Source organism: Globicephala melas, chromosome X (assembly GCF_963455315.2).
Source record: "Globicephala melas chromosome X, mGloMel1.2, whole genome shotgun sequence".
NCBI classification, from domain to species: domain Eukaryota; kingdom Metazoa; phylum Chordata; class Mammalia; order Artiodactyla; family Delphinidae; genus Globicephala; species Globicephala melas.
Window position 1 is genome coordinate 96,791,429 of NC_083335.1, and position 10,360 is coordinate 96,801,788.

Consider the following 10,360-nt stretch of genomic DNA (forward strand, 5'->3'; position numbering starts at 1 on the left):
AGATGATAGTACTACTAGCTACTATTTATTAAACATTTTCTGCATACTAGGCACACTGCTAAGCAGTTTATATAAATTAACTCATTTAATATTTTTAAAAGTACAGTTATGTAGATAAATGATGAAATGTAGAAAAGACTTGTCAAAGGTCATATAGCAAATATAACATAAAGTCAAATTTTTTTTACCCATTTTTGTCTGACTCACATTCTTAAAATCATTGATCTAATGCCTCTCAAAAAGAGTTACCATTGATTTTGAGTGTAGTCTTAGAAATTGGCGGGGGGAGAAAAGGGGGGCTTTTGTTGAAGATTTATATTTTATTTGATACTATTTTCCTCGTGTCATCCTAAAAATTACTGTTTCAGAAATGGAAATGTGCTTCTGAACCACATTATTATGCATTTACCTCCCATGTATTATATATATCAAATGATGTTAAGGATAAATTTTGAGAGGATAATATGAGGTATATTTAGGGAAATAACACGTCTTCGTCGGGTTAGATTATAAGTGAAGCTGACATAGATTAAGGGAATTAGGTTGGAAAAAAGCCTTCATTATTCTAGATAAAATATTTTCAAGCACAAGTTGAATACATGAATCAAGTTCAACTTAAATCCATTTAAAAAAAATCTGTTGATGTTAAAAGAAGCAAGCACAAGGTCATAATTTTTCTTCTCTGAATTTCTGATGGTTTTTCTTTGTCTCTGTAGTTCATCTACTAATTTGAATGTCATGTTAATGGAGGCACTCGTTTTCTTTTGTGGTGTTTAAATTGATATCTTCTACATGACAAGCTTGTAACAATGACTCATTTAAATAGGTGGCATGTTTTAATAGATTAAACAGAAATGTTACTATACCTTTTCTGATAGATATATTTTATATGTGGTAAGATGAGGAGATATTTTTAAAGAACATGCCTATTTTATCTAAATCTTTATAGCTCTTTTTTTTTTTTTTTTTTTTTTTTTGTGGTACGCGGGTCTCTCACTGTTGTGGCCTCTCCCATTGCGGAGCACAGGCTCCGGACACGCAGGCCCAGCGGCCATGGCTCACGGGCCCAGCCGCTCAGCGGCATGTGGGATCCTCCCGGACCGGGGCACGAACCCGTGTCCCCTGCATCGGCAGGCGGACTCCCAACCACTGTGCCACCAGGGAAGCCCCATCTTTCTATTTTTATCTCATATCTCTAATGAATTTCTTCATAAAATCCCAGCAGCTGATGTCTGCCCAGCCAAGCTATGGTTCATTTTTTGGACCTGTGCAGTCACATTAATACAAAGCAGAATGCTCTTAGTTCATATTTACTGTCATTCTTAGTATAATTACAGAAATCTCTTTGACTTTTCAGACCATGGGCCATGTCAGTTTGTATTACTGGTACTTAACTGATTGATCCTGTTATAGGTGTGTCCAACTGAAATGTGATTTCTGTTAAAGCAGGCTTGTAGGATCTCTCCCTTCCTAACTTCTTACAGCAGACTTTGTCACATTATCACAACTCAGAGGGCTTGTAAACTTCTCATTTACTCATTACCATATAGACTAATGGTAAATGCACAGGTCCTCAAGTTAGACTCCTTGTATTTACATTAAAGTTCAGCCACTTATGAAGCTGTGGGACATTAGGGAATTAATGTATGTCTCTGGGTTCACTGTGATTATCTGTAAAAATAAAATGCGGGTAATAATAGAACTATGTCATGTTATTGTGAGACAGAAATGAAGTAATTCATGTAAATATCTTAACCTGATGCCTAATACATGGTGAGCTCTCAATAAGTGTAGGCTGTTTTTGTTAGTGGATGCAAGCTAGTGATGCTGTAAAAGCTTTCAGCAAGTATGTATTTCTTTCTTATATAAAGAACTGCCATTAAGGCTGCCCTAATTTTTTTTAGATTACATTTACCTATAGATTACTTACAGGTTCAAATCTACAGTGGAAATAACTTTTTTTTTTTTACTAGTTTTTTGGAAAGATGTTTTTAACTTTTTTTTTTTTTTTTTGTGGTATGCGGGCCTCTCACTGTTGTGGCCTCTCCCGTCGCGGAGCACAGGCTCCGGACGCGCAGGCCCAGCGGCCATGGCTCACGGGCCCAGCCGCTCCGCGGCACGTGGGATCTTCCCAGACCGGGGCACGAACCCGTGTCCCTTGCATCGGCAGGCGGACTCTCAACCACTGCGCCACCAGGGAAGCCCAGAAAAATGTTTTTAAACCAGTTCCTTAGAAGACTCCTATGTGACCCACACTAGTAAAATACACCTTCAGTTGCCTCCTCTGTCTCTAGGCAACAGCAGTGTAAAATATGTAAACAAATGAGTTTCCTTGTCTGCTAAAATTTAATCTGTTAATCATGTTGTATTATTGCTCTTCCCCAAATTCTCCCTCCCCATCAGGTAACATTCCTTATTATTAGGAAGAGGAAGTTCCTTAACATATTATTTTGACAGCATAATTTACCCAGATGATGGTCATTATGATGGTGCTTTATTTTTTATTTTTTGATTTTATTTTTTTTGATGATGCTTTAGATTCATTTAGAGTCTACCATTCAGAGAGGAAGAATAGCTGGCCTACATTATTCCTCATACTTATTAAAAGTTGCTGCATTCCCATTTGTGAGTTTGTTGAACGACTGTGTAGCATACCTCTTTATAAAGATAAAATGGAGAGTAATAAATGAAAACACTCCCTAGCTATACTATTGATTTAATTGTTTATTAAAATAACCTCATATTGGACTTGTATTTTACTCTTAGAAAATTGGCAAAGTGCTAATATATTTAGTTTAACTGGACCAAGTACATGTCTTATTTAACTTTGATTCCCCAGCACAAACTCATTTATTAAGAATAAATGCTTGGGACTTCCCTGGTGGTGCTGTGGTTAAGAATCCACCTGCCAGGGCTTCCCTGGTGGCGCAGTGGTTGAGAGTCCGCCTGCCGATGCAGGGGACGCGGGTTCGAGCCCTGGTCTGGGAAGATCCCACATGCCATGGAGCAACTAAGCCTGGGCGCCACACTACTGAGCCTGTACTCTAGAGCCCCTGAGTCACAATTACTGAAGCTCACACACCTTAGAGCCCATGCACCACAACTACTGAGCCCACATGCCGCAACTACTGAAGCCCATGCTCTCTAGGGCCCACGTGCTGCAACTACTGAAGCCGGCATGCATAGAGCCCCTGCTCTGCAACGAGAAGCCACCGCAATGAGAAGCCTGCACACTGCACCACACTGCAGTGTGCAACACACTGCACTGCACACTGCAACAAAGAGTAGCCCCCGCTCGCCGCCACTAGAGAAAGCCCATGCGCAACAATGAAGACCCAAGGCAGCCAATAAATAAATAAAATAAAATAAAATAGAATAAACAGTCGAGAATATTGGACTTTATTTTAAAAAAAAAGAATAAATGCTTGTTGAATCAAATTAATCAGCCAAACAGTAGACAAATGAAAGTTGTGGTTAATAAGATGGGCCAGACTGAAATACTATTCTTGTTGAGAAGCTTACTTTAATCACCTTCTTATTTTCCAGCCTTATATAATCATGTATTAAAGTGATAGAATATTTCTCATATTGAGAAAATAATAGTTTTGTATTATGCTGAATCTGCCTGGGAAAAAAATAGACACCTTATCAAATTCAGTGGAGGTGTCATGAGAATTGATACCTAAGAGTTGTTGTGGGAACACATTTAAATTTTAAAAATATGCAAGATTTTTGATATTGTCTCATGCCCACTATTGTTTGGGAATAATGCAGTTTCAATTTATAGAATTGCATCATGTATTTTAGGGCTGGAGAGAAACTTGGTAAGTCCTGCATTGAACCTAAAGAGGAATGCATTGCAATAAGATGCTCATTCAAAAATCAAATAATGATGTGAATAATGTTGATCATCTCTACTGGAGGAAAAACATGGTACACATTAAACACATTACTTATTATATATTTATTTAACAATCTTGGACTTTATTAATATAATGTTTTGTAGTATGTATGCCTTATTTTTTTCTTATAGTTAAATGTCTGAATTCTGAGAAATTTCAGCATGCTTTGGTGAGAGGAACAGTCATTTTCTTATTTTCAAAAAGATGCAGGTACAGACTGTTTTTGACCAAAAGTTGTATTACTGACCAAAATTCAGCAATCTAGTCTGGAAAATAAATGAAGAATTCTGCTGCTGGTGAGATGAATACATAGGTAGAGGGAGGTGAAGAATATAAACTACTTAGCAGCCTTCAACTTTCTCTTGACTTTAAGTGCTAGAGAAATATCAATGTTATCATTCCCAGAAGCCATTCATTTAGAAATAGAAATTAGAATAGATGGAAAAATACAGTGTTGGGAGTTACCTATCAGGAAACAAAATGGATGTGTGTGATATCTACCCACTCTCATGGTGAGGGCCCTGCATTACACTTACTGTCTAAAGCTTACTGTGCTGAAACCTTCACAGCAAAGGTTCCAGTTTCTCATAATGACCTCTAAGTGAAAGTGAATGAGGTTTAGCTACCAGGTATGTGCTTCTGGAACAACACACGATGGGACCTTTTTTTTTTACTTTATTTTTATTTTGTTTTTTGGCTGTGTTGGGTCTTTGTTGCTGCATGTGGGCTTTCTCTAGCTGCGGCAAGTGGGGGCTATTCTTCATTGTGGTGCTTTTCATTTCGGTGGCTTCTCTTGTTGTGGGGCACGGGCTCTAGGTGCACAGGCTTCAGTAGTTGTGGCTTGTGGGCTGTAGAGCACAGGCTCAGTAGTGTGGCACGTGGGCTTAGTTGCTCCACGGCATGTGGGATCTTCCCAGACCACGGATCGAACCCGTGTCCCCTGCATTGGCAGACGGATACTTAACCGCTGCGCCACCAGCGAAGCCCACAGTGAGACCTTTTAACGTTGTTTCCAAAGCTATTTTCTTTGGAATACTGTTCTGTGAGATTTGGTAGAAAAAGAATCCCATGATCAGAATGTTTGGGAAACACTGAATATTTTATCCCCATGTTATACATTCAAAATGTATATTTTTTACATCAGACATAAAATTTCTAGAGTAAACAAAAACTGAAAAAACAAAACAAAAAATCCTGCTAATTTGATTAATACAAGTTTTTCACTGAACACTTATGAATGGTTTTGAGGCACTGGCTGGTACTGAACACAGTCTTGGGAAGGCTGATCTAAGGAATTAAAATTCTGTAAATTATGAGGAAAACACTTTTAGGTGAGAAGAGATGCATACGGTAGCAGGCTTCAGTATTCTGTATTTCTATTCGGGAAATTGTTCTTATTTGATCCCTTCCACCCTTGATCCTTTTTCCTTTCAGTGGACTCTGTAGTAGGGATAAAGAGAAAAATGTCATTTACTACCCTAGAAGAGCTATTTACTCTACTGTAAATACAGTGGAGGCTGGTAAAAAGTGTGTTGATAATAAGACATATTAGCTTAGGTTCTCTTGGTAGCAAATAACAAAAACTAAATCAAAGTTGGATATATGAAACCCAAGGGCAGAAATACAGCCAGGCTCAGGAAAGGTCTAGGAAGCAGCTATATCATTTCCAGTAATGTGATCGCCGAACTGCTTTTCAAGAAAGGGCGTCTTCCTAAGCAAACATTCAGAATCTAGTCTACAGATTCAAATTGAACTCTGCTGCTGGTTGGAATTAAAAAAAAAAAAATATATATATATATATATATATACACACACACACATATATATACACACACACACGCATGCATATATACGTATGATACAAAGGAAAGAAAACATATAAGTGGATGTTTTGTTATTACAACATGCATGCCAGGCATTGGTGACCATGGGAAGTCACCCCCGTGTTTCTGAGCAAGACAGCCTAACACTCATTTTTCCATTATCACTGTTGCCCAGAGTGAACTTGTCAAAGAGATACTCCACCATTCAGACTTCCAAACCCCTCCACCCCCATCTTGCTACTCATACTTAACCAATATTATTTGCATGATTAATGAACATAAACATTTCAGGTGAAACTGAAGGCTCCCTTTATTTTAATCCCTGCGCAATCCCATTCCCTTCACTTGTTCCCCAGAGGCAACTGCAATCATGATTTTCAGGCTATGGTTCTATACTTTTACTATGCACATGCACCCACATTCACCAGGGACCCCTACCTCACTCCACCCCACCCCAGTCTACCCCCATATACCCACATTATTTATGAGGGGAAGACTGATTTTGTGTTTTCCAGGGCCCTATGGAACACCTTCTCCCTCCCACTGTGGAGATCCTGAGCTGCATATGGTTGGGGTATGGCTGTGTTCAGAAACTCCTGGATACCTGTTTTAAACCTTTAAAAATGAGAGATTTGCCCACATGAATGAACCAGAGACCTTTATTTATTTATGAACCAATAACTTTATTGGAAGAAACGTAAAAACTGGAAGAAAAAAACTTACGTGATAAAGTCCAGGAAAAGAGAGTCCTGCACTTGTTGCAAAAAAAACAAAAAACAAAAAAAACTTAAGTCAACTTCTTCTGCAAGGGCACTATTGCCGTCTGCATGGCAGGCACGGTGACCAGGGCTCTGGTCACCCCGTGGCTCTGGGGAACTACAGTCCAGGCTCAGTTCTTCTTGTCACTGTCGCCCAGGGTGAGCTTGTCAAAGAGGTACCCTGCCAGGTCGACGTCCGGGGCCCCCATCATGCTCAGGGTGGTGACATGACCCTCCAACTCTCTGATGAACGCCACCTACTGGCTGAGGTAGTGAATTGCCAGGAAGTGGCGCAGGTGGGGGTCGGTCTTGTCGGTGGCCAGCTGGTGCAGGTGGCGGCAGGCTGTGGTTCACAAGCTTCTCCAGGAACAAGGCGCACTTCATGTCCTAGAAGCCGCTCTTCCACTCGTCACTGCCTGGCTTCCTGATGTCTTGGAAGTTGAGGCGGCCCCCGCGCTGGTTCTGCAGGCGCATCAGGCCCTGGGCCCGCCCGCTGTGCTCGTGGGAGCGGCGCAGGAAGAACCGGGTGAAGTGCTTCAAGGCCACGTCGTCGCGGTCAAGGTAAAAGGCCGCGGCCAGGCACACGAAAGAGGTGTGGAGCTCTAGGGTGAAATGGCTGTTGACGGCGGCCTCGCAGTCGGGGTGGTAGTTCTGGCGCACCTGCGAGGGCGGCGCGGGCAGCGTGGCGGGCGTGAAAGCCAAGGTGAAGGCGAAGCCGCGGGGCCCGCGGTAACTGCCTCAGAGCGCTCCCATGTGGTCGAAGAGGGCAGCCGCTCTGGGATGGACCGGAAGGCGGGTCCATTACCCGGGTTTGGGAGGGGGGAAAGGAGGTTCCGGTTCCGTTACGGGGGGGATTGGGAGGGTGGATGTGCACGGAGTGCGGGGCGCGAACGCTGTGTCCCAGGTTCCATCCCGGCCTGGGTGAGGCAGGCCCACTGCGCTGAGCTTCTGGCCTAATCTTTTTAAATGTTATTCACGAATATAAGCGCAACCGTTTTGAGTTAATCACTTAAGTGATTCTTATTTGAATAATGCCTTAATGTGATTCTTTCATTAAACAGTTCTTTTGTGGTATCATTGATTATATTTACTATCACAGAGCTCTATTTGAAGTTAGCTCTCCTCAGTGACTTCAACACCCATACTAATGACACTTCTGATAGCCTCTTCACTGGGTTCCTGGACCTTATTAACTCCAGTGATCTCCACTTTTCTTTTTCTGTTTCTGGTCACGTTCACACTTGTCTGACAACAGAGCACCACCTCCAAAGTCTCAGTGAATCTTGCCACCTCTCCAGCTTTCACTCGTTTTGAACCTTGTCTTCACTCCCTTTGTTTTCTCTCATCTCTTAATCTTCCAGCACAGTCCTAGAAACACAGCCCCTTTCACCTGATTTACCAATTTCCTTCCTCTTGGGTAAGTGCAGACTTCTCTTTTCTTCGTCAGAAAACAAAAGACTTAGATGCATTCTTAGAGAAAGAACTTAACTGTGTGGATGTATTTATCCCTTCCAACCTCATTTGTTCTTTCACTGCCACTCAGCAAGCATTTTTTTTAACCCCTCAATTATGTTGTATGGAATGAGCCACAGTGGTAGGAAATACCATTGATCTCAAATTATCTTTCATTCAATCATTCAATAAATATTTATTGATTACTTAATATGGCCCAGGCACTGGTGTGGGATTTGGGCATATATTAGTAACAAAGAGAGACAAAGTCTGTTCCCGTGAGGTTTGTATTCTAGTGGAGAAGCAGACCGAAACAAAACAAAACAAAAAACTGCTGTTTTTCTCCCTTTATTGTCTCAAGTAAATACGTATAAAATATTACACATGTATATGATATTAAAAAGTCAATATTTTCTTAGAAGTTAAGGATATTATAGTGGAAGACATAAGACCAATCTAGGTATTTATAATTAATTAATTCAACATTAATTCAACAGCCATTTATATACAGTACTCCAAATATGTGTCATTGTTTGTCTCTGGAGATACACAGAAGAATCAAACATGGTCTCTGTTCTCAAGGTACAGGAAAGAGTGATGGACTGTTTTAAGTGCTCTCAATGGTTTTAAAGTTTTTGGATAAAATAGCTGTTTTCACTTAAAGTTTTATTACCATGGCTTTGACTAATGTACTTTTTTGGGGGGGGGGGTCTCTTTATTTCTCTTTGAAAGCTCATGCTATGCTATAATTATTGTTTATGAAGGAAGCAAAGGATCAAATATCAACTGTCACATTGTAAACTTATCTAAGCAATTTTAGAGGCATTTAATGAGTCTGTAAAGAAATAGAATAATAACAATGTTTATTTGATAAGTTGATTTTAATAATAGAATCATACATTACAGTTGGAAAAGAACTACATGATCAGTTTCTCATTGTATTCTATGTTTGCTTAACACCAGTGTTTAGTCTTAATATAATAATAATATAATTGCAATCTTTCAAAAATTTCCTTGGAAGAGTCCATTGTAGACTTCACTGGAAGAATCTATTTAAATAGATGAAATCTTGATTTTGTAGAACATTTTCTCATTATGTCCCAAAATTATTTAATAATTAATTTATCTGGACAACTTTACTCTTCAAATATTAAAATAATACTATTGAATGGTTATATGTGTACTAAGGGGTGATAATGGTGTTTCTCAGATGTTTTATCCCTCATCATTACTTCCTAGGTTAGAAGATAATGTTAAAATACATGTTATAACTAAGAGAAACCTAAGGTTTAAAGTCTAACTTTTTTAAGGGACATCAATAAACTAGCATGAACTGGAACCTCAAATTTCCATGAAGGAAATATACATATGTATAAACAAAAACATTGCATCCAGTTTTTCTTTAATGAGGAATGTAAAGCTAAATACAAACACAGAATGAAAAAACTTCAGAGCATATCATGTTTTTAGAAAAATTAAAAATTTTATTTTTTAAATATATTTTATTTTTAAATTTTTGGCTGCATTGGGTCTTTGTTGGACACGGGCTTTCTCTAGTTGCAGCGAGCGGGGGCTACTCTTTGTTGCAGTGTGTGGGCTTCTCATTGCAGTGGCCTCTCTTGTTACGGAGCACAGGCTCTAGGTGCGCGGGCTTCAGTAGTTGTGGCATGCAGGCTCAGTAGTTGTGGCACATGGGCTTAGTTGCTCCGCGGCATGTAGGATCTTCCCGGACCAGGGCTCGAACTCATGTTCCCTGCATTGGCAGGCGGTTTCTTAACCACTGTGCCACCAGGGAAGCCCCCCAATTTAAAAAATTTTGATAATCAAATTTTATAGTTTATAACTTGGTCTGTGCTAAGATAATGTCTTTTAAAATATCAATATAGGACTATAAGATGAAGGTTTCTTTGAAATGTTTGTGGTCAGTGTTGGTATTATGTTAGGATTTTCCAGAAAAACAGAACCAATAGAAGATATATTTGTATATTATATAAAATAAGGAATTGGGTCACGTGATTATGGAGGCTGACAAGTCTCAAAATCTGCAGTTGCCATGCTTGAGACCCAGGAGAGTCCATGGTGTAGGTCCAGTCCAAAGGCCACGAGGCTCAAGACCCAGGAAATTCAAGTTGAAGGCAGGAAAAAACAATGTCCCTGCTCCAAGGCAGTCAGGCAAGAGGAGTTCCCTCTTACTCAGAGGCAGGTCAGCATTTTAATTTTATTCAGGCCTTCAAATGATTGTATGAGGCTCATCGACTTTAAGGAAAGCAATCTGCTTTACTTAGTCTACTATTTCAAATGTTAATCTCATGGAAAAACACCCTTTCAGGCACAAACAATAATATTTGACTAAATATCTGGGTACCCCCTGGCCCTTTCAAGTTGACATATAAAAATTAGCTATCACAGTATTATTCATGATAAA

At 39.8% G+C, this 10,360-nt stretch overlaps 1 pseudogene; it reads right to left on the reverse strand.

Annotated features, from left to right (window-relative positions):
- Window positions 1–6,614: 6,614 nt before the first annotated feature.
- On the reverse strand, window positions 6,615–7,236 carry LOC115848359 (ferritin heavy chain pseudogene; annotated as a pseudogene).
- Window positions 7,237–10,360: the final 3,124 nt, after the last annotated feature.